Consider the following 24,670-nt stretch of genomic DNA (forward strand, 5'->3'; position numbering starts at 1 on the left):
CTTCCAGCTGAAAATCTAGCCACTTTGATGGCTCCCTCCCTTTGGGTTAATGATTTACGAGGGCCACTCAGAAAGTAGTGGCTCCCAATATCTCCACCTTCATTAAGTTCTAAACACGTAATTTCTAAGTACACTGATGAGCCAAATCATTATCAACAACTGGCTAATTCCATGTTTGTCCATCTTTGAAATAATATGTAAGTAGGCTGTTTAGATTTTGTTATTGGTAGCGCCACGTAGCGCTCTGTATGAAAATCACTGGCTGTGCTGTGTGCAGTCTGTGGGTAGTTTGCACTGTTGTCTGCCATTGTAGTGTTGGGCAGCTGGATGTGAACAGCGCGTAGCGTTGTGCAGTTGGAGCTGAGCCGCCAGCAGTGGTGGATGTGGGGAGAGAGATGGCGGAGTTTTGAGAGCGGATAATCTGGACGTGTGTCCATCAGAGACAGTACATTTGTAAGACTGGAAGTCATGAACTGATATATATATTATGACTATTAAGGTAAATACATTGTTTGTTCTCTATTAAAATCTTTCATTTGCTAACTATGCCTATCAGTAGTTAGTGCCTTTGGTAGTTTGAATCTTTTATTTAGCTGGCAGTAGTGGCGCTCGATGTATTGCAGTGGTTCGAGAAACGAAGATTTTTGTGAGGTAAGTGATTCAGGAAAGGTATAGGTTATTGTTAGTCAGGGACATTCTTTTGTAGGGATTATTGAAAGTCAGATTGCGTTGCGCTAAAAAATATTGTGTGTCAGTTTAAGCACAGTCTTGTATAATTTTTCTAAGGGGACCTTTCAAATATACATGAGCCGTGTCACGGCTCAGCATTTTTCATTTACCCGCGAGATTATCTCACTTGTTTTCGCCGCAGTGACAGGGGGCGTGATCGCTGAGTGCTGTCGGCGCTGGTGTGCGAAGCACGAGTTTTGGGAGGACGGCTCTGTCGGTATATGGAGACAGGACGGAAGTGATGGGGAGTCAACTGGTGGCTGTCGATTAAGGACTGTGGCGAGTGTGGTTGTTTGCGAGCATGTGGGGAGGACGGAATGATCGATTGCTTAGCGTGGTTCTCCATGACCAGCTGTTGTTTGTTGGGTCTAGCACTCGAGTGTAACAGGAAACTGCATTGGTGTGTGTTGTGTACATAGTTCCGCGTAGTCAGCGCGTTCACAACTTTCCCACTAGAGCGCGCCCCGCTAAGCACAACAGCGCAGGCGCAGCGCTCGTCCATCTCCGCACTACGAGATGGCGCTGCCTTAGAGACGGACCAAATTCTGCTTTCGCCCATCCACGTATTAATATGTAACGCAGCCAATGAGATTGCTGCTAACGTAGAACCTTTTCTCCTCACGGATCGCACTCGCGCAGTGATACATGAATGCGTGAGGTATTATAACGAGTGTACAGACCTCCAATTAGTTAGTCTGCGTTAGTCTGTACCAGTCTACATTTGTCTGCACCAGTCTGCACCAGTTCTACATTTGTCTGTACCAGTCTATAGTCAAGTTTGAGTCTGCGCCTAATAAGATTACCATATTCCTGTACATAGTCATGAAGATAAATGTATAGACACTTTTGTCAAGTATCAGAGATATACGTGAGAATAAGATTAACGTACCAATACCAAAGGAACTTCAGATTGTCAATTGTAAATAGCATCCACAAACAAGTTAAGTAATTTTTATGCTTGTTATTATTTTAATAAATGTGTGTGAAAATTAATCAAGTTCTGCTTAAAGTTGGTCACTGTCAATCTGCTAGTCTATGCGTCCAAGTGGCATTTCTATCGTCTGACCTAACGGCAGAAGATAAACACGGCACAATAAGACCATGAGACATATTGCTGACACTCGCCTACTTCGTTAGAGTGACAAGTCAAATGATCTGATGATGCGTGTACTGAAGGTCTTACAGTACGCACACCACAATGTGGTTCTCGTCACCTGGCCAAGACCGAAATTTTCATATACTATTATTATACACTCCTGGAAATGGAAAAAAGAACACATTGACACCGGTGTGACAGACCCACCATACTTGCTCCGGACACTGCGAGAGGGCTGTACAAGCAATGATCACACGCACGGCACAGCGGACACACCAGGAACCGCGGTGTTAGCCGTCGAATGGCGCTAGCTGCGCAGCATTTGTGCACCGCCGCCGTCAGTGTCAGCCAGTTTGCCGTGGCATACGGAGCTCCATCGCAGTCTTTAACACTGGTAGCATGCCGCGACAGCGTGGACGTGAACCGTATGTGCAGTTGACGGACTTTGAGCGAGGGCGTATAGTGGGCATGCGGGAGGCCGGGTGGACGTACCGCCGAATTGCTCAACACGTGGGGCGTGAGGTCTCCACAGTACATCGATGTTGTCGCCAGTGGTCGGCGGAAGGTGCACGTGCCCGTCGACCTGGGACCGGACCGCAGCGACGCACGGATGCACGCCAAGACCGTAGGATCCTACGCAGTGCCGTAGGGGACCGCACCGCCACTTCCCAGCAAATTAGGGACACTGTTGCTCCTGGGGTATCGGCGAGGACCATTCGCAACCGTCTCCATGAAGCTGGGCTACGATCCCGCACACCGTTAGGCCGTCTTCCGCTCGCGCCCCAACATCGTGCAGCCCGCCTCCAGTGGTGTCGCGACAGGCGTGAATGGAGGGACGAATGGAGACGTGTCGTCTTCAGCGATGAGAGTCGCTTCTGCCTTGGTGCCAATGATGGTCGTATGCGTGTTTGGCGCCGTGCAGGTGAGCGCCACAATCAGGACTGCATACGACCGAGGCACACAGGGCCAATACCCGGCATCATGGTGTGGGGAGCGATCTCCTACACTGGCCGTACACCACTGGTGATCGTCGAGGGGACACTGAATAGTGCACGGTACATCCAAACCGTCATCGAACCCATCGTTCTACCATTCCTAGACCGGCAAGAGAACTTGCTGTTCCAACAGGACAATGCACGTCCGCATGTATCCCGTGCCACCCAACGTGCTCTAGAAGGTGTAAGTCAACTACCCTGGCCAGCAAGATCTCCGGATCTGTCCCCCACTGAGCATGTTTGGGACTGGATGAAGCGTCGTCTCACGCGGTCTGCACGTCCAGCACGAACGCTGGTCCAACTGAGGCGCCAGGTGGAAATGGCATGGCAAGCTGTTCCACAGGACTACATCCAGCATCTCTACGATCGTCTCCATGGGAGAATAGCAGCCTGCATTGCTGCGAAAGGTGGATATACACTGTACTAGTGCCGACATTGTGCATGCTCTGTTGCCTGTGTCTATGTGCCTGTGGTTCTGTCAGTGTGATCATGTGATGTATCTGACCCCAGGAATGTGTCAATAAAGTTTCCCCTTCCTGGGACAATGAATTCACGGTGTTCTTATTTCAATTTCCAGGAGTGTATTTCATGATCATTACTTTATTATGGAGTTTGTACTTGTAACCAACATTTTGTGGTTTGAAAGACTTCAGAGAATATCATCACGTGCCAGGTGTGTACTGTGAATAATTCTTAATTTGAAACTTCCTGGCAGATTAAAACTGTGTGCCCGACCGAGACTCGAACTCGGGACCTTTACCTTTCGCGGGCAAGTGCTCTACCAACTGAGCTACCCAAGCACGACTCACGCCCCGTCTCCGCAATATCCTTTCTTTCAAGAGTGCTAGTTCTGCAAGTTTCGCAGGAGAGCTACTGTAAAGTTTGGAATGTAGGAGACGAGGTACTGGCAGAAGTAAAGCTGTGATGACCGGGCGTGAGTCGTGCTTCGGTAGCTCAGATGGCAGAGCACTTGCCCGCGAAAGGGAAAGGTCCCGAGTTCGAGTCTCGGTCGGGCACACTGTTTTAATCTGCCAGGAAGTTTCATATCAGCGCACACTCCGCTGCGGAGTGAAAATCTCATTCTGGAATTCTTAATTTGTTTCATAGTGTATAGCACAGTATCCACTATCATAGATCATTTTACGAAAGTTCTGTCCAAATTATTATTACTTTAGACTTTGTTAAAATTAGTGCGTTTAAATTGCAAATTTCCTAATTCTACTAATATTGCTTGGCATAAACCCATCTATTTCTTGATATTGCCATATTTGTGTATTAAGTTGTGTTTCTTCTCGAGACTGAATTGATTTTGGAACACGTGTGTGTGTGTGTGGGGGGGGGGGGGGAAGTATTTAAAGGAAAATTTGCTAGATAACACAACCGTCGCGAAATTGAAACCTGACAGTGTTTACTGATGTCACCAGTCGTTAATGTTATTTCTGTCTTGCACCTTACTTAACTGATATGAAATAATTTAGAATTTTTTTGTATATGTCACGAAAGGTGAACTGATGTCACATGGCATTGACAATTGTGTAGGGTTTACGTAAGCTTAAGAGAAATTAGGAGGTAAAAACGTATTGTCATTGCCACATTTTTTTTTTTTTTGCAGTAGGGAATTTGTTGCACTCTTTCCAAACTGGATTATTTTAAGGTTTGATTTACATGTAGTTCAATATTTTTCTGGTGTAATTGTTAATATTTGTACATATTGCACTATTGTACGATATAATATACCTATTACTAACAGTACCTGTATGTAATGTTTCAGAGTGGCGCTGCTTGTTCTTGTAGAGAATGTTTAAAAAAAATTTATTGCTAAAATTTCCTTTTAAACTGTTAATTGTATTAACTTGGATGCATAACCAATTATTGTTAAATAATAAATTTGTGTCAACAAGGCTTAGACCAAATAAATTTGCCTACACCTTCCCCATCCTGGCTCTGCTACCATCTGTACATCACAATACATTTATTCAGCTTATCAGAGATCCGACTGTTTGTTGGTACGTTTCTGGGGGTATATGACACTAGATGTCTACGCACAGGTCATGTAATTCGCGTAAATAAATGGCCGCTGATTCACGTAGGCGGTGATGGCGCCCGATAATGACACAGATGGGTTCCATAGGATTTACATCAGGCGAATTTGGTCGCCGAGACATCAAGGTGAGTTTACTATATTGCTCCTCAAGCCACTGTAGCACGGTTCTGGTTCCGAGACACGGACAATTATATTGGTGAAAGATGACATCACTGCTGGGGAAGACATTAAACCATGAAGGGATGCAGGTGGTTCGCAGCTGACAGCGTGTCTTCGATTACCATCTCAGGTCCCATGCAAGTGCAGGAGAATGTGTCCCATAGCATAACACCGCTCCCACCAGCCTGCGTCCGTGACGTGCTGCACGTTTCCAGCCGCCGTGCCGGCCGCTGTGACCGATCGGTTCTAGGCGTTTCAGTCTGGAACGGCGCGATCGCTTCGGTCGCAGGTTCGAATCCTGCCTCGGGCATGGATGTGTGTGATGTCCTTAGGTTAGTTAGGTTTAAGTAGTTCTAAGTTCTAGGGGACTGATGACCTCAGATGTTAAGTCCCATAATGCTCAGAGACATTTGAACCATTTTGAACGAGCCGCCGTTCAGCTCGATGACGGCGTTTATTGAGACGAGCACCGACCTAGTGTAGCATAAATGTGGTTCACCCGAAGAGCCGACACGTTTCCATTGATCGACGGTCGAATCCCGATGGTCCCGTGCCTACAGCAATCGTATCTGACGATGTCGTTGGGTCGACATGTGATCACGTAGGGGTGGTCCCCTGCAGATATCCACGTTCAACAATGTACGGTGACCAGTGTGCTGCGAAACACTTGTGCGTGCACCAGCATTATGCTCTTTCGGCAGAGACGCCACAGGTCACAATCTAGCCTGGGGTTGAGTTGTTTGGGGAAGGAGACCAGACAGCGAGGTCATCGGTCTCGTCGGTTTAGGGAAGGACGGGGAAGGAAGTCGGCCGTGCCCTTTCAAAGGAACCATCCTGGCATTTGCCTGGAGCGATTTAGGGAAATCACGGAAAACCTAAATCAGGATGGCCGGACGCGGGATTGCACCGTCGTCCTCCCGAATGCGATTCCAGTGTCGTCTAGCCTGCCTCAGAGATCAGACAAGCCTCCGCATCCGTGGAGGTCTGAGTGGGGTACTGTCAAGTGGGGGGTGCCCCAGGAATCAGTGTTGGGGCCACTTCTGTTCCTTATTTATATAAATGATGTGCCCTCTAGTATTACAGGTAACTCCAAAATACACTCCTGGAAATGGAAAAAAGAACACATTGACACCGGTGTGTCAGACCCACCATACTTGCTCCGGACACTGCGAGAGGGCCGTACAAGCAATGATCACACGCACGGCACAGCGGACACACCAGGAACCGCGGTGTTGGCCGTCGAATGGCGCTAGCTGCGCAGCATTTGAGCACCGCCGCCGTCAGTGTCAGCCAGTTTGCCGTGGCATACGGAGCTCCATCGCAGTCTTTAACACTGGTAGCATGCCGCGACAGCGCGGACGTGAACCGTATGTGCAGTTGACGGACTTAGAGCGAGGGCGTATAGTGGGCATGCGGGAGGCCGGGTGGACGTACCGCCGAATTGCTCAACACGTGGGGCGTGAGGTCTCCACAGTACATCGATGTTGTCGCCAGTGGTCGGCGGAAGGTGCACGTGCCCGTCGACCTGGGACTGGACCGCAGCGACGCACGGATGCACGCCAAGACCGTAGGATCCTACGCAGTGCCGTAGGGGACCGCACCGCCACTTCCCAGCAAATTAGGGACACTGTTGCTCCTGGGGTATCGGCGAGGACCATTCGCAACCGTCTCCATGATGCTGGGCTACGGTCCCGCACACCGTTAGGCCGTCTTCCGCTCACGCCCCAACATCGTGCAGCCCGCCTCCAGTGGTGTCGCGACAGGCGTGAATGGAGGGACGAATGGAGACGTGTCGTCTTCAGCGATGAGAGTCGCTTCTGCCTTGGTGCCAATGATGGTCGTATGCGTGTTTGGCGCCGTGCAGGTGAGCGCCACAATCAGGACTGCATACGACCGAGGCACACAGGGCCAACACCCGGCATCATGGTGTGGGGAGCGATCTCCTACACTGGCCGTACACCACTGGTGATCGTCGAGTGGACACTGAATAGTGCACGGTACATCCAAACCGTCATCGAACCCATCGTTCTACCATTCCTAGACCGGCAAGGGAACTTGCTGTTCCAACAGGACAATGCACGTCCGCATATATCCCGTACCACCCAACGTGCTCTAGAAGGTGTAAGTCAACTACCCTGGCCAGCAAGATCTCCGGATCTGTCCCCCATTGAGCATGTTTGGGACTGGATGAAGCGTCGTCTCACGCGGTCTGCACGTCCAGCACGAACGCTGGTCCAACTGAGGCGCCAGGTGGAAATGGCATGGCAAGCCGTTCCACAGGACTACATCCAGCATCTCTACGATCGTCTCCATGGGAGAATAGCAGCCTGCATTGCTGCGAAAGGTGGATATACACTGTACTAGTGCCGACATTGTGCATGCTCTGTTGCCTGTGTCTATGTGCCGGTGGTTCTGTCAGTGTGATCATGTGATGTATCTGACCCCAGGAATGTGTCAATAAAGTTTCCCCTTCCTGGGACAATGAATTTACGGTGTTCTTATTTCAATTTCCAGGAGTGTATTTCTGTTTGCTGATGACACTAGCTTGGTAGTAAAGGATGTTGTGTGCAACATTGGCTCGTTTTCAAATAGTGCAGTACATGACCTAAGCTCATGGTTTGTAGAAAATAAACTAACGCTAAATCACAGTAAGACTCAGCTTTTACAGTTTCTAACACACAATTCAACAAAACCTGACGATTTAATTTCACATATTGGGCATATGATTAGTGAAACTGAACAGTTCAAATGTCTAGGTGTTCACATAGATAGTAAATTGTCGTGAATAGACCACGTTCAGGATCTTTTCCACAGACTTAATGCTGCCATTTTTACTATTTGAACTGTATCTGAAGTGAGTGATCGTTCGACACGAAAATTAGTCTACTTTGCTGATTTTCATTCGCTTATATCGTATGGTATTATATTTTGGGGTAACTGTTCCCATTCTAAAAGGATATTTTTGGCTCAGAAACGGGTGGTTCGGGCAATAAGTGATGTAAGTTCATGAACCTCTTGTCGACCCCTGTTCACGAGTCTGGGTATTTGGACATTGGCCTCTGAATATATATATTCCTTACTGTCATTTCTTGTTAACAATATTAGCTTATTCCAAAGAATAAGCAGCTTTCACTCGGTTAATACTCGGCAGAAATCAAACACACATTTGAATCGGACTTCCTTAACTCTTGTGCAAAAAGGTGTGCAGTATACTGTTGCATCCATTTTCAATAAGCTACCACGAGAATTCAGAAATCTTAGCAGTACTCCACGCGCTTTCAAATCGAAACTGAAGAGTTCCTCATGAATCACTCCTTCTATTCTGTCGAGGAGTTCCTTGAAAAATTAATCTGATTTTTATTCTATTGCTGATAGCATTTACTTAAACTTATGGACTGACTTATTTCGGGTTCATAAACATTTATTTTTATCTATTATTACTTTTATGTTTTAGTTTCATGCACTGACACGTTCCATGACCTTGGAGATTTGCTCCTCAGTTTGGTCCTATGGAACGTGTTGTGTGTAAATAAAAAAAATTAATAACCGGTGTAGCTGCCAAATGTTGAATGCTTGCGTGTAAATATGCATGCACTGCGTTGTGAGGTGCCGGATGTCAGTTTGTGGGATGGACTTCTATGCCTGTTGTTCTTGGTCAGCCAATACAGGAACGGTTAATGCTGTTTGTAGATGATGTTGGAATTGTGGTGCGATGATATTGCATATGCGCTCGATGACGCACAGATCTGGTGATCGAGCAGGCCAAGGCAACATGCCGACATACTGTAGAGCAGGGTTTCCCAAAGTGGTCGATATCGACCCCTTGGGGTCGACATATACGAAAACTGATTTTGGGGGTCGACGAGGTCTAAAAATCGACGCCTATTAAATTAAGACAAGTTCTTATTTAAAACTTTCAAGATAGGTAGGTACTGTATTGTTTATGTCGTGTTACGTGTACTAAGAATAATTAACAATTTTGTAGGAAATAGCATTGTTGTAGTAATGTAAAGTCTCAAGTTCGTACAAGATGAAAAACTCGGCAAGTCTGTGTGGACAAGTTTGTGCAAGATAATGAGTTCGAGCGTACGTCTTTCAGGCGCGTTTTGAGTTGCTCTCTATTTGACGGTTACGCGATTTAACACGAACGAATTCATGGTGAAGTCCAAACATGTTCCTGATATTTTACTATTTAACGAGCTTGTACTTAGGTTGAAAGTTCATTTGCGTTTTGAAATTCGTTGGAGCTTGAACGACAACAACTCATATAAGTACTCATTTATGTCAAGAGATAACAAAGTTGTTACATAGCTAAATTAAGTGAAGTAAAGTGACTGAAAAAGTGGTAAACACAACATACAACATATTTTAAATACGTAGGTATAAAAGTATTTGTAAAAATTACTTACACTTAAGTTGTTAAGTAGGTAGGTACCTAAACTTCGAAGTGTTCAGTTTGCTTTGGTTTTCGTTCTTATGCTGATAGGTACCTACTTACCTAATACGAATTTTCTATACCTAATTACCTACTACAGTTACTTACCTAATACAGGTATCCAAGCTTATCAGTGAGTAAGTCAGTATAATACCTAAGAAGAATCCATTAGCTGGTTGTGATAAAAATAAGATAGTATGCAAATTTAACAGTTTATTATTGTTTTTTATTTAGGTAGTTTTTTATTTGCAGGATTACTGAGAGTTTTATGATGGCGGACATGAAAAAAAAATGCAGACAGTTTGGACTACTTGAAGTTCGGATTTATTGCATCTCCATCAAATCGATACTTGCCGATGTGTCACATATGTGAAAAAGTATTCAGTAAAGATGCCAAGAAGCCTTCAAAAATGGATGACCAGTTATCAAGAGTACATGCTGACAAAAAAAGTAAGCCCTTGTCATTTTTTCAAGCACTTAAAGAAAAACTAGACAAAAGGCCATCCATAAGATCGATGTTTGCGTCATCATCTATTAAAGACGATGATGGTTTATGAGCGTCCTATAATATATCTTTACTAATAGCAAAGTCGGGGAAACCCTACACAATTGGAGAGCAGCTTATCTTACCAGCCATTGCTCTCTACAGTGTAGAGCATGCTGAGTTACAAGAGCGGTATGTGGGCGAGCGTTATCCTGTTGGAAAACACCACCTGGAATGCTGCTCACTAATGGCAGAACAACAGTTCGAGTAACCAGACTGATGCACGGATTTGCAGTCAGGGAGGATAGGATAACCACGAGAGTGTTCCTCCCGTCATACGGAATCGCACCCCAGACCGTGACTCCAGGTGTAAGTCCAATATGTCTGACACACAGACAGGTTGACTGCAAGAACTGATCACCACACAGCCATCACTGCCAGTGAGGCAGAACCAGCTTTCTCCAGGAAACACAACAGGCAGCCACACTGCACCCCAGTCAGCTCTTGTTTGACATCACTGAAGTCGCAAATGGTGGTGGTTTGGGTTCAGTGGAACGCAAGCTATTGTCTGTCAGTAAACTGAAGAGCGAGCGAGCGATTCCCCCCACTCTGCCAACCCAGCTACGTCACAGGGCGCTTCTACAGGCTGTTTCACAGCGTAGTACCGGCCCTGCCGCGGCGCGCGCTTTAAGTCTGTGGCGACGCCGTGTACAGATACGTCACGGCTGCGCTTATTTTTAGACAAATGCATTAAGACCATAGAGAATACAAAAAACCGTAGGTTTTTCCGAAACACAACATTATAGAGTAAATAATATTAACATAAGAACGGAAATCAGGATTCTACCACAAATATAGAACCGAATGCTTGTTCATACGAATGTATGTTCCTCTATTGCTATTCGTAAGACGAACCCCATGTAATGCAATCAATCTGAAGAATTTAAAGCTTGTTCTTACATTGTGTTTCTGCTGAAATGTAGAAGTTTTCCTTGAATGACTGTATTGAAACCTAACAATTCTTGCAACAGGAAGAGTGTTTAAAAAGTAAGCAAAAACTTATAATTTTGTGGGTTGTAGTACTCCGATTTGCACTACCTTTTTGTCACTGTCTACTTAAACATGTCTCAAAAGCATTTCTACAATGTTATGCATATTGGGTATTCAGTCTGCTGTGAGCTGTCAAAAAGGTTACATGTGTTTTGCTAGCATCAACGATTATTTGTTTTGTATACAAATGGATTAGAGAATCTGTATTAAATTTTGTTGTAAGAATGGAATAAAGTGTGTGAAATTTTTAGAATTGTTAAATATTGCTTTTGGTGTGCCTGTTATGAGTAAACCAAGGGCATACAAGTGGTATAAACATTTCAAAGCAGGTCTTACAGGGCAGTGGTTTTACAACTATGGATGAGATTTAAAAAATGGCTCTGAGCACTATGGGACTGAACATCTGAGGTTATCAGTCCCCTAGAACTTAGAACTACTTAAACCTAACTAACCTATGGACACCACACACATCCATGCACGAGGAAGGATTCGAACCCGCGACCGTAGTGGCCGCGCGGTTGCAGACTGTAGCGCCTGGAACCGCTCGGCCGATGAGACTGAAAGTGCAACGTTAAAAGACCTATAAACTATCCCGAAGAAACAGTTCCTAAAGTGTTTCGGGAACTGGGAAATGCACTGGAATAAGTGTATCGTATGTAATGCGGAATATTTTGAAGAGAATAACGTTGCTGTAGATTAACAAATAAAGTTCTTACCAAAAAATGAAAATTAATATGTAAACGCACCTCGTATATCAAGCTTTCTGTTTAGAAGTCCAGAATCGGGGTACTTGTTTCGAAGGAAATTTCAGCAGTGTTTGGAATAGCTATTGCACATATGTTTTAAGCAATACGCCTTAGAATCAGGTGAATAGTGACCGAGATAGAGATTTAGTGTTCCATAAGCATCAAAGGTTTTACGTGATCGCCGCGCGGGATTAGCCGAGCGGTCTGTGGCGCTGCAGTCATGGACTGTGCGGCTGGTCCCGGCGGAGGTTCGAGTCCTCCCTCGGGCATGGGTGTGTGTGTTTGTCCTTAGAATAATTTAGGTTAAGTAGTGAGTAATCTTAGGGACTGATGACCTTAGCAGTTAGGTCCCATAAGATTCCACACACATTTGAACATTTTTTTACGTGATCTTGAAACTATCTATAACGATGGGATTCCTCCCAAAACTATTAGATCTCCTTCGTCGCGATTCCAGTAAACCATGCGGCTTATTTTCGCGTTCCTTCCTTATGCATCGTATTAGGTGATGCTGACGTTTGCATAAATTGCAGCCCTTTGATTTGGACTGGTAATATTAACCAACAGTTCTTTTTGGTCGCCTCTTTAATACACGCTGTACTAACATTAGAGACAATCGAACGGTCGTTACTCCGCAAATACCTCCTCTTCTTCGTATTCTGCACATTTTCCTGCAATGCTAGACGATTATCCATCACTTCCAGATATCGAAGTACATCAGTAAGTATACAACGTTAACTCACCGACACTGGCAGCCAAGATCCCACGGACAGAAACGACGTATATCACTGCACGCCGATCTACACCGCTAGACAGGTAATGGGCAACAGATTTTGGGTGGCCCTGTAGTCCGGTGGTAGCGTTCTTTCGGGAAAGGTCACTTCCCCCACCAAAAGCGCTGCTCGCTCTTGAGTTTACAGACAGAATATACAGGGCATCTAGTTCGGAGCTGTCCTTTAAGCTGTGCTGCTGCAAAAGTAATACGAAGCGACAGAGCCATATGCCGAACACTATGGTCTTAACCCTAGGACGCCCAAGCCTTTTTTTCTAACTTGGATGCCCAAGGGGAGGGGGGAGGGGTTGGGGGGTTCGGTGAGCCCACAGGTATTAAGTAAGTTTACTGACGAAAAATTACAGCTTTCGAAATAGTTTATGTATTTTAACTAAGGCATCGGTTTAATAATGTTGTTAATAGTTATAAATATTGGATTGAGTGAATAAAAAATTGACATATTACAATACAAAATATCAGATTAGGAAGAATAAAGGATGGATTAGAAGTAGATTGCCTCGCTTTTGCTGATGACTTAGCGATTCTGGCAGGAAGTTTGGAAGAAGCAGTCAAACAGATCAATATTCTGAATGAAACAGCAGAAAAAGCAGGACTGAAAATCTCCTTTGAAAAGACAGAGTACCTAACCAATGTAAAAGAGGCACCGAACAATATGATTACAAAGTATGGCCAGATATAGAAGGTTTCCAATTTCAAATATTTAGGGGAAATCATCCAGCCCAATGCTTCAGATAAAGAAGGAAATAAAACAAGAACAAGAAAAATGGAAATGGCATTCCAGCTAACAAAGAATGTGTACAACAAGAAGTCAGTATCAATTAACGCAAAAATAAGGCACTACAACACTGTGATTAAGCCAGAGTGTCTGTATGCATCTGAATGTTTAGCAATGAACACTAACAAGGAAATGGAAGCTATAGCAAAAAAGGAGCGAAAAATCATTAGAAGAGTACTTGGGCCGAGGTTTGAGAATGGGACTTGGAAGCTTAGAAGTAATAGAGAAGTGTATGACAAAATTGAGAAAGTGGGAGATACTATGAGGAAGAGAAGAGTAAGCTTTTACGCCCATTTGAAAAGAATGAATGATGAAAGGCTGACAAAGAAAATATTCATGTTTTTTGACAAGAACCCCAGAACCCAAATTACCTAGTTCAAAGAAGTCAAAGCAGACTTAGAGGAGATGGGTTTAGGAGAAGATGATATAACCAACACAGACTTAATGAGAGACAAAATTCAACATTTTGAAAGATTTGAAGTGAAGAAGAGAAGAACTGGAGGAACAGTGTGGACAGAAGACCGAAGGGAGCAGCACAGAGAGAGGATGAAGACATGTTGGCAGAAGACAAAAGATGAGGAGCGCAATAGGAGAAATGTACATTGAAAAATAGTTGTTTAACGCGGTCCCTAGACGGCCAAAATCGGAATAAAAAAAAATACAAAATACAGGTCTGTTCATATACAATAGACTACTCTGAGTCCTCAACTTCAAGGCAAGAGACACACTTCACAATTTTTTCTGAATGTGTGTTACACACATGTTTATGGCACTGTCCACAATACTGTTTTGGTTTACTTAGATTGTTGTACTTCCGCTTCTTTGTTTTAGCTTCTCTTACGCAAATATGGCACCGACCTTTCCCTGCAGGAGGCTGACGTGCTTCTGTTGTCACTTTTTTGATTTTCCTTTGTAGAATAGTCTCCATTGATTGACCAATTTGGTTAGATAACCCTCTTGCATTGGCACTTCTTTCTTCTACCTGCAATTTCACTAGTTCCATCCCAGCTTGCAGAAGATAAAGTTTCCATTTGTTGTGTTTCTTCTCATTCCATCTTGGATGTTTCTGGATGAATATGGTGGTTGCATTGATAGCACAAATGTCGATGAGAGAGTAAAATAGAGATAGAGGCCATCTCTTTGTTCCCCTCTTGCAGGTGTACATACGCGCAATTTGATCAATGGTATCAGTTCCACCTTTAGTGGACTTATAATATGCATTTATCTCGGTTTTATTCCTCTCTCCTCCAACAGTGCCTTTATCTTGGTGCATTGCTGACAACATCAGGAAGTTTTTACTTGGTTTCGTTTTTGCTGTGTGGGACACCAAAGTTACTGGAGGCCTACGTGTTGGGAACTGCACTAACTCACTGCAAGTTTACAAGATAAATAACAGCTGACTGACATCAACAACCACTTCCTCTGAAAGTAAACCGATTGTTGTGAATATCAAGAATACCAACCAACAAGAAACTAACTTGCATTGTTGTAGAGATGAGAAATACGAAATCCTACTAAGGGAAATTTTCTATAGCATGGAAGCCTAAGGAGGGGGGGGGGGTTGTTGGACCCATAATAAGTTTATTTATTTTTTCTTTCAAAGCAGGAATTTTCTATACAATATATTGACACTAACGTTTCATAAAATAGCCAACAAACAATAACTCAAAGGGAATATGTAGTATGAAAGTTTGTTGGGCAAAAGCAGGGGACATAAAAAAATTATGGGTCATCGAAACCCCGCCCCTCCCCCCCCCCCTTAGGCGTCCTAGGGTTAACTCTCGGTAGTGCCACGTAGCCGTCCGGAGCCCGGTCTTCTTGCGACCGTGCATTCTGGTGACCACCGGTGCCAGCAACCATGTACAGTGAGTACATTCCTGCCAAGCCTTTGTGCAGTATCGCAGAAGGAACATCCAGCTTCTCGTAGTCCTATTTCACGACCTCGTTCAAACTCAGTGAGCTGTTGACAATGGTGTCTATCTCGCCTTAAAGGCATTCTTGTCTAACATTAACTAATCAGTCCCATTTCAAATGTAACTAACGCTCACGACCGCCACAGCGTGTATTTAAGGCAAACGTGATTGGCTAATGGTGACTGTCTGTTGAAAATGGCTCAAAGAACACATATTGATGACGTTATGAGGGGTAGAATACTAGGGCGACTTGAGGCTGGTCAAACACAGCAGGTCGTAGCACAGGCCCTCTGTGTACCACAAAGTGTGATCTCAAGATTATGGCAAAGATTCCAGCAGACAGGAAACGTGTCCAGGCGCCACAGTACGGGGCGTCCACAATGTACAACACCACAAGAAGACCGATATCTCACCATCAGTGCCCGCAGACGGCCACGGAGTACTGCAGGTAGCCTCGCTCGGGACCTTACGGCGGCATCTGGAACAGTTGTCTCCAGACACACAGTCTACAGACGACTGAACAGGCACGGTTTATTCGCCCGGAGATCTGCAAGGTGCATTCCACTGACCCCTGCTCACAGGAGAGCCCGTAAAGCCTGGTGTCAAGAACACAGTACAAAGTCATTGGAACCGTGGTCCCAGGTTACGTTCACGCACGAGTCCAGGTACAGTCTGAACACTGATTCTCGCCGGGTTTTCATCTGGCGTGAACCAGAAACCGGATACCAACCCCTTCATATCCTTGAAAGGGACCTGTATGGAGGTCGTGGTTTGATGGTGTGTGGTGGGATTATGATTGGTGCACGTACAACCCTGCATGTCTGACAGAGGAACTGTAACAGGTCAGGTGTATCGGGATGTCATTTTGCACCAGTACGTCCGCCTTTTCAGGGGTGCAGTGGGTCTCACCTTCCTCCTAATGGATGATAACGCACGGCCCCACCGAGATGCCATCGTGGAGAAGTACCTTGAAACAGAAGATATCAGGCGACTGGAGTGGCCTGCCTGTTCTCCAGACATTAACCACATCGAGCACGTCTGGGATGTTCTCGGTCGACGTATCGATGCATGTCTTCAAACCCCTGCGACACTTCAGGAGCTCCCGCGCCCGGCTTCCCGGGTTCGATTCCCGGCGGGGCCAGGGATTTTCTCTGCCTCGTGATGACTGGGTGTTGTGTGATGTCCTTAGGTTAGTTAGGCTTAAGTAGTTCTAAGTTCTAGGGGACTGATGTCCTCACAAGTTAAGTCCCATAGTGCTCAGAGCCATTTGACCCACTTGAACCAACTTCAGGAGCTCCGACAGGCACTGGTGCAAGAGTGGGAGGCTATACCCCAGCAGCTGCTCGACCACCTGATCCAGAGTATGCCAACCCGATGTGCGGCCTGTGTACGTCTGCATGGTGATCATACCCCATACTGATGTCGGGGTACACGCGCAGGAAACAGTGGCGTTTTGTAGCACATGTGTTTCGGGACGGTTTTCTCAACTTATCACCAATACCGTGGACTTACGGATCTGTGTCGTGTGTGCCGCGCGACCGCTACGGTCGCAGGTTCGAACCCTGCCTCGGACATGGATGTGTGTGATGTCCTTAGATTAGTTAGGTTCAAGTAGTTCTAAGTTCTAGGGGACTGATGACCTCAGAAGTTAAGTCCGATAGTGCTCAGAGCCATTTGAACCATTTTCTGTCGTGTGTGTTCCCTATGTGCCTATGCTATTAGCGTCAGTTTTGTGTAGTGCTACTTTGTGTGGCGCCACATTATGCAATTATCCTTAATTTATGAGCATGGGTGTAGAAACACACCTACCAATTTTCGCGATGTCGCACAACTTCTTCCTGGTGTTGTCTTTTTTTTTTTTCGCCAGTGTATTATGGCCTTACGAACACCTCCACAATTTCTTCCTTCCTATCACCCAAATAGCCACTTCTCCTTATACCTACTTGCCCTGCCCTAATAAATACATAATTTTTTCCCTCTTCAACAGAAGAGATTTTTCCCCTAACAGGTCCTCCAACTTTCAATGACACTGTCGTGCTTCATTTTTAAGATCGCCGTTTTCTACGTTTTAGCTTTTATTAATCCTGTTTTAACGTCAAACACGACGAAAATCACGTTTCAGTTATATAACCATCTTGATTAGAACTTGGAATGTAGAGCTTGGAGTGCAGAGATTAGTATTCGCATACATACACTGGTGTCCAAAATTAAAGCAACAAACTGCTATTTCTCCGTCGTGTGTCTAATTCACGACATAATCATACAAACTGTCAACAGATACTATTACCATCGTGTTCTGCACGGAAAATGGCATTCCCATCAACGGACAACCACGCCAGCAATGACGTCAGGGCACCTATAAAGCGAGGTAGAGTTTGCAGTGTAGTCCCAGATCCACAGTACCTATGTACACAATCACAGACGGTGCAGTGTGGCACAGAGAAGCTAACAGACTCTTTGCTGTGGAGGGCCATAGAAGGAATGGAAGCAGGATTGTCGCAAACTGACGTGGGACAGTGGTTTAATGTGAATCGTCCTTTTGTTTCTCGGATGAGGCGCCAGTTTATAGAGACCGAAACTATATCCCGGAGACCTGGTTCAAAATGGCTCTGAACACTATGGGACTTAACAACTGAGGTCATCAGTCCCCTAGAACTTAGAACTACTTAAACCCAACTAACCTAAGGACATCACACACATCCATGCGCGAGGCAGGATTCGAACCTGCGACCGTAGCGGTCACGCGGTTCCAGACCATAGACATGGACTGGGCTGACCACCTATGACATCAGAACCAGTGGACCATTTTTTGGCTGTAAGGGCACGGCGGTACCGCCTTAAGACTGCGCAGCACCTCGTATTTGACTTCTTAACATCTACTGGAAGTAGAGGCAAACGGTGTACAGAAGGCTTCAGCAGTGTGGCCTTCATTGTTGGAGACCTGCTGTCTGTTTACCTCTGGCGTATCTTGACAGAAAGGACCGTCTAGAGTAGACCCATCAACATGCCACCTGGACGGTCGAACGGTGGGCTAATGTCCTTTTCACAGATGAGCGTCGATTTGGTCTGGAGAGTGATTCTAGACGGTTTCGCATCTGGAGGGCAAGTGGAACACGATTTCGGGTGTCGAGAAGGATCTCTAATGGTGTGGACAGGGATTATGTTGACCACTCGATCACCTCTTCATGAAACTGTACAGGTGAAGCAGCAAGATCTAACTGCTGTCAGGTACCATGAGGAGATGTTGGGATCTCAACGTTAATACTGGATCTGATAGGACACGGTTGGTTCATTTTTTTTTTTTTTTTGGAAACGGAAGATACTGCACGCATGGCGTGGCCTGCTCCGCTCTCTCTATTTGAATCCCATGGAGCGTGTCTGGGATGTACTAGCGAGACGGTTTGCTTCACGTAACCATCCATCAACCCCTGTCCAAGACGGCGAGCAGCTCTGCAGGAAGAAAGGGCGTTACTGCCTTAACATGTGACTGGTGACATTAAACACAGCATGCCCCGCCGTTGTCAGACCTGTGTTGGTGCTGAGCACATAAACCAATTGTCAGTATGTGCGTGCAAATCCGTTAAGCGGTGGTCGGTGAGACGGGCTTTCAGCCGATTTGTGTTTGAGTGGGTTTGCTCTTAAGGCCTTCAGCCTAAATTAAAGAATTTTTTCAAGTATGGCATTTAAAAATATTAATGTTATGGAGTTTTAAGTGTTAGGCCTACAGCCGATTTGAATTTAACTTGTTTGCTCTTGAAGTGTTTTATTCTTTGGGCCTTGAGCCTAACTAAAGAACTGTTGTACGATAAGGCTTGTCTTTTAAATTTTGATTATGCTTGCGTTTTAAATTATTGGCCTTCAGCCATTTTTAAATTAAAGTGGCTTTCAGCTGGTAATTAAATCCCAAGGATTAAAGCTGTGTGTTTAAAAAAATTTTTTTTGGGGCTCTTGTAATGTTTGATCACATATTTTGGCCCCTTTCCACAATTTAAACTACCAGTCCTGTCCTGCGGGTTTAGCAGGGCGTTTCACTGGTAGCAGAGCATGGTTACGCTTGTGGTTGCCATTCTAGTTGCTGTCGCTTTCACTCTTGTTTCATTTGTGTTCTGTGGCACCATATTGTTTTGGTTGTTACTTGTTTCAGGTGCCTATCTTAAAGGGCTGTCAGGCAGTGTCAGGGGATCGGCTTGTTCGGAAAGCACCACCTTGTTTACTAGTTGGCAATAAGGCGCCAACCGATTGAGGGCAGTGTTCTGCGATTGGTAGCCCGTTTGGGCGCTGCCGTTCTTCAGCCGGTTGAAGTCACGTTGGCGGTGGTGGGTGAGACAGGAGCGGCAGTTCAAATTTTGTTTGATGCTGTTACAGACCTTGAGGAGACTAATTGTGTTTTGGGAGTAACGCAACATACTGACAATTGGACAGGGTGCGGGCACTGTTAATGCGTTAGTTCAAGACATCACCTTCTGGTCGTAAGGTTCTGGTAGCTCTTTGGGTGTCAACTTCGAACAGGTCCTTCAACTTCGTCATCTTGTGAGGCTCAGCTCGGTGCCCTCTGCAGTGTATGGATGTCGGCTTGCCTGGGGTATGTTTCCCCTGCATTGTTGAAGTCCGAGCAGGTATCTTGGTATTTTCGTTGCTGACTTAGCAGTGGTTTTGAACTGGTCGTCTTGCGGGACGTAGGTAGGTGCCTTCCTGGTGCAGGGAAGTTTGCTAGCCAATGGGTGTGTTCCCTCTGCGGGTGGGGATGGGCCCGACTCAGTGGCTTGCAGAGTCTTTTGCCTTCATTAGGAGCTGCTAGTTAATTTCATTCCCAGGTGTGACCCCTGGGTTTCAGGGGGGCAGGTTGATCAGTGCGTGGCTCGCAAAAAAACTGCTAAACCCTCAGGAGAGGACAGGTAGCTTAAATTGTGGAAAGGGGCCAAAATAAGGGGCTGTCAGCTGCACTCGAACATACAACTTTATTATTTGATCAAACATCACAAGCGCCCAAAAAAGATTTTTCTTTAAACATACAGCTTTAATCCTTGGGACTTGATAACCAGCTGAAAGCCACTTTAATTTAAAACGGCTGAAGGCCAATAACTTAAAACACAAGCATGATCCAAAATTTAAAAGGCAAGCCTTATCTTACAATAGTTCCTTATATAGGCTGAAGGCCCAAAGATTCCGAAATTTTCAGAGCAAACAATATGAATTCAAAATCGACTGAAAGCCCAAAACTTAATATTAACTTTTTTTTAAATTGAGTTTGTTTTGCCCTTCAGGCGTAAGATTCTTTAGATCTTCAGCCTAATTTAAAGAAGACCTTTGGCATTTTAAAGGTTTTAATGTTACTGAATTTTAAGTGTTGGGCATTCAGCCGATTTGAGTTTGAGTGGGTTTGCTCTTAAGGGCTTCAGTATAAATTGAAGAAATGTTTCACGTAAGGTATTTGGTATTTAAAAAAATTAATGTTATGGAATTTTAAGTGTTAGGCCTTCGGCCGATTTCAGTTTAACTTGTTTGCTCTTGAAGTATTTGATTCTTTGGACCTTCAGCCTAACTAAAGAAATGTTTTAAGATAAGGCTTTGCCTTTAAAATTTATGTTTTGGTTGAGTTTTGCCCAATTAAGAAATATTTTACGTAAGGCCTTTTTTTTAATTTTTAGTGTTAAGTGTTGGGCTTTCAGCCGATTTTGAACTCAAATTGTTTGCTCTGAAAATCTCGGATTCTTTGGGCCTTCAGCCTAAATAAAGAACTATTGTAATATAAGGCTTGCCTTTTAAATTTATGATTATGCTTGCGTTTTATATTATTGGGCTTCAGCCGTTTTTAAATTAAAGTGGCTTTCAGCTGGTAATTAACTCCCAAGGATTAAATCTATGTGTTTAAAAGGAATCTTTTTTGGGCTCTTGTAATGTTTGATCAAATAATAATGTTGTATCTTCGAGTGTAACTGACAGCCCCTTATTTTGGCCCCTTTCCACAATTTAAACTGCCTGTTCTGTCCTGCGGGTTTAGTAGGGCGTTTCAATTATGGTCTAGCGTGTGCATGTTGCAGTTGATTACGTACTGAATTTTTTACATTGTTTCTTCTTTACTATCATTTATGTATACTGTTCTGTGGCAAACTTTGTAAAATTTCCGCTTGTTGTTATAATTTTGGACACCAGTTTATATCCAGTGATCACAGGCCTGCAGAACATGGGCTGCTTCGACAAACTGTCTCCATTGCTTTCTGTTGTGCTCGGTTCTACCAGGTGTCTGCAATCCATGGGGCTGCCAGGTCCTTGGTTCATCCAGTGTTGCCTTGGTTGTCCTATGAGGTATCTGGTGTTCGGTTTCGCTCTCGAGTGCCTTCTTCTCCTGTCTGTATTCCGCAAACAGGCTATGTGGCGTATCCACTGGACTCTTTTGCTCTTCAGCCTTCTGCAGGAGTGTTTGTTGTTGCATCAAGAGACAGATTTCTTTGTTCTTTCTCCTGTTCCATTCTCCTTTACCTAAGACTGGTTCCCCTGTCGTCCTAATTCCTCTTCTTACGAGTATTAATAATTTTTCCTTTCAAAACTTCCTGGCAGATTAAAACTTGGTGCCGGACCGAGACTCGAACTCGGGACCTTTCCCTTTCGCGGGCAAGTGCAGTTGGTAAAGCACTTGCCTGCGAAAGGCAAAGGTCCCTAGTTCGAGTCTAGGTCCCTCACATAGTTTTAATCTGCCAGGAAGTTCCACATCAGCGCACACTCCGCTTTTTACGAGTGCTTGTCCTACAAGATTCGCAGGAGAGTTTCTGTATAGCTTGGAGGGAAGAAGACGAGGTACTGGAGGAAGTAAAGCTGTGAGGACGGGGCGTGAGTCGTGCTTGGGTAGCTCAGTTGGTAGAGCACTTGCCCGCGAAAGGCAAAGGTCCCGAGTTCGAGTCTCGGTCCAGCACACAGTTTTAATCTGCCAGGAAGTTTCATATCAGCGCACACTCCGCTGCAGAGTGAAAATTTCATTCTGGAATATTTCCTTTTCTTCTTTAGTCATGCTCAATGTTTCTGAACTGGACATGACTGCCGGACATATCATAGATCATCGTCTTAGTGTGCGACTGTGAGCATTCCATTTCCACTCCTATTCTTCACTTCTTGTCCATTTCTATGCTGTTGTACATCAGGATCTCAAGTATGTGAACGGGTAAAATCTCTTGAACCTCATGCCACTCATGTCATGAAATTCTTCCTGCTCTTCTGATCCACATGTGATCAGTGTCTTTGCAACACTGTAATGTTGATGCATTAAGTTGTTCTGAAAGCGGTGCTGATATTCAAGGCAATAAAAGCGGGTTAAAAGCTGTGAGCTATCTGGGGAAGTTAACCTTGCATTACGGAGCAGCTGTTTCACCAGGTATCCAGTCTAATTAACCAAATTCCCAAGCAGACTAACATTAATTATAATCTTTTAAAAGTCATCTTACGACAACCGGTGATATATGTATAAAAAGAGAATTAAAATAAAAAGAAATAAATCAGTTTATATTTGGACATTTATTTTAACATTGATCATTGTTCCGTTAAAATCTCAGCATATTAAATTTGATTCATAACTGAACTGGTGCCTTATTTAGGATTGTGAAAATGTGAGTTTGTAATCTTCTGGAACACATCAAATATAGAGCCAAGATTGGGAGACTGCATACAACACTGCATTCATAAAATAATACACGAAGAACGTTGGAACATATGCAAGAGGAAATTAACCACAACCAACAGATTCAATTTTCACCCAAAGAAATTACGTTCGTAGTGCAATCCTGTCCGTCATGAACTTACCACACACTGGTATACTAAATTCATACTAACTCTCTGTGAAATCTCCTTTAAAAGAATAGCTGAGGGCTACTTTGAGGATTGCACTACATGCTTCACGTGGTCAACTTGGCTTACACAAAGAGTGTAACTCCACGATAATTTTGATGATTAAAATAAATTACATCGAAACACAAATTCAAAAGAAAAACCTCGAACTGGTTACTATCGTCTTACTATTAACCTGATGAGTCAAACAACTGTATAAGCACGTGGTACTGGTCTCACAAAGTACACCCCACGTGGATTGAACATAAAGAAAAGTTACTGTATTGAAAAATATTGTCAAGACGAGACGTTATAATCTCACGCACATTCGCATTTAAGATTGATGATCTTAGAGTTACGGATCCTCAACACGTGGTTCCACTTTACTCACAAAGTAGTGACAAAGCAACTACTGGAAGATATTCTGAATTACACTGCATTGCAATTTAAGATAACATAAGATATTTTAGATCCAAACTTGAAATAAAGGTGATTATATTTTCAGTTAGGCTGAACTTAAGAAATCCATTGTCCTACGGACTTAGCAGAGATGCGCTTAACCAGAGAGCTTACCACTTCAGGCGCTCGCCGCGGACAGGCTGCCGTGGGCCCCTACCGAGGGTTCTTCACAGATACAAACGGAAGTGACCAGAGAGGCAGCTTCCTATACCAACATGACAAGGGACGGACAGGACCATACTAAGAATAGAAACCTCTCTGCTTTTAGAAAGCGTAGCTACCTGTTCCGACGTTGGTCCTACTGTTCTCTAGCAGACAGGCTTGTCTGCTACCATCGAGCATGCAACTAGAAATACATTTGCTCATTCATCCTTTCACACAGAAGGGAAGGGGGATGACAGTATCTTATCATATACACTATACAAAAAAAAAGTGCATGTAGGTTCCATATGAGACTGTGTGACATGAATTTAAAGTGTAGTAGTGTGACAGATCGTACTTGTTTATGTGTAAAAGTAACACGTTCCACTGCTCAGTCTCCAAGATGGGGTCAGAAACACCACAGTAAATTTAGAAGGGGAATGTATGCCGTAAATGACAACAGATTTAAGACATTAACATGAAAGGAATCCAACAGAGACCTAGCAACACCGTTCCTGATCTGAGGCACGTATAGAGGAAGAGGGTTGAGCGTTTGGCTAGTAACCCAATCCCGTAAAAAGCTGTTTGTTAGAAAACGGTAACTTGTCTCAGACAGAGATGGACACAATTGGACTGTGGAGCATAGTGCGTAGTGTCGAGTGATGTACGGCCAAGATGGAGTACAAAGTGTGTCATATGGAGTGTTCAGTGCAGTGCATGAAACGCAGTGTGAGATGTGGGATACGCAGTGTGGGGCATGCGGTGTGGAGTGTGGGTTTTTCGACGGAAAATGCTATATATACTTTCAACTAATGAAATATTAAATGATCTGAGTAATCGGAAATAGCCCGTTGGGATTTTTTGTGATCTATCAAAGGCTTTTGATTGTGTAAGTCAAGGAATACTTCTAGATAAGCTCAAGTACTGTGGTATGAATGGGACAGTGCTCAAATGGTTTAAACCATACCTAACTGGAAGAGTGCAGAAAGTTGAAGTAAGCGGTTCACATAATATGCAAAAAACTGATTTCTCAAAC

The 24,670-nt window shown here is 44.4% G+C and overlaps 1 protein-coding gene across 1 annotated transcript in view; it reads right to left on the reverse strand.

Annotated features, from left to right (window-relative positions):
* Window positions 1-24,670, reverse strand: part of LOC124719088 — a 327,538-nt gene that overhangs the window by 62,169 nt on the left and 240,699 nt on the right. The window lies entirely within an intron of this gene.

The sequence above is a fragment of the Schistocerca piceifrons genome, chromosome 10 (assembly GCF_021461385.2).
Source record: "Schistocerca piceifrons isolate TAMUIC-IGC-003096 chromosome 10, iqSchPice1.1, whole genome shotgun sequence".
Taxonomy (NCBI): domain Eukaryota; kingdom Metazoa; phylum Arthropoda; class Insecta; order Orthoptera; family Acrididae; genus Schistocerca; species Schistocerca piceifrons.